Here is a 543-nt window from a genome sequence, read left to right as displayed (position 1 = left end):
TCGTCTTTGGAGATTAATGCTGTGTATGGCCACATGAAGACTGCGAATGAGCAACTCAAACTGTTGTGATTGAACACAAACGCCTGTATGGATACACATTATACTTTTTAAAAATTGAAATAATGAATTTTTCGTTTTCCTTTTTCCCACGGTCCCCCAGCGGACGTACTGAGGTCCCAACGCACACAGACTATTTGGGTTATCGCACATCAACGCCGGGGATTGAACCCTGTACCTCCCGCTCTCGAAGCGGGCGCTCTACCACCAGAGCTATTTACCACATATAACAGTGCATGTCAACATTATATCCACACAACACTCAGCAGTCGTGACACAACTTTTACCTACACATCGGCGAAACTACTGTGTAGTTATTGTGTGTCGTACGGTACAAGCTCCAATTCATAACATGAACGACAATTGAAAGGACATATGCCATCGTGAAAATAAATATTCCTTGTAAGAACGAATTAACCCAAAAGCGCCAAACACAGCCGAGTCACCACAAAGCTGCGGCACTGAGCACTTCCACTTCATCCATTT

At 44.0% G+C, this 543-nt stretch overlaps 1 pseudogene across 1 annotated transcript; it reads right to left on the bottom strand.

The window, feature by feature from the left end:
• Positions 1-207: 207 nt before the first annotated feature.
• On the bottom strand, positions 208-278 carry H310_15186 (annotated as a pseudogene). The gene has a single exon. The product of its transcript is annotated as a tRNA-OTHER (tRNA).
• Positions 279-543: the final 265 nt, after the last annotated feature.

The sequence above is a fragment of the Aphanomyces invadans genome (genome assembly GCF_000520115.1).
Source record: "Aphanomyces invadans strain NJM9701 unplaced genomic scaffold supercont1.210, whole genome shotgun sequence".
Taxonomy (NCBI): Eukaryota; Oomycota; class Saprolegniomycetes; order Saprolegniales; family Verrucalvaceae; genus Aphanomyces; species Aphanomyces invadans.
The sequence above is the reverse complement of the archived record's forward strand: the minus strand, read 5'-3'. Positions and strand labels throughout refer to the sequence as shown.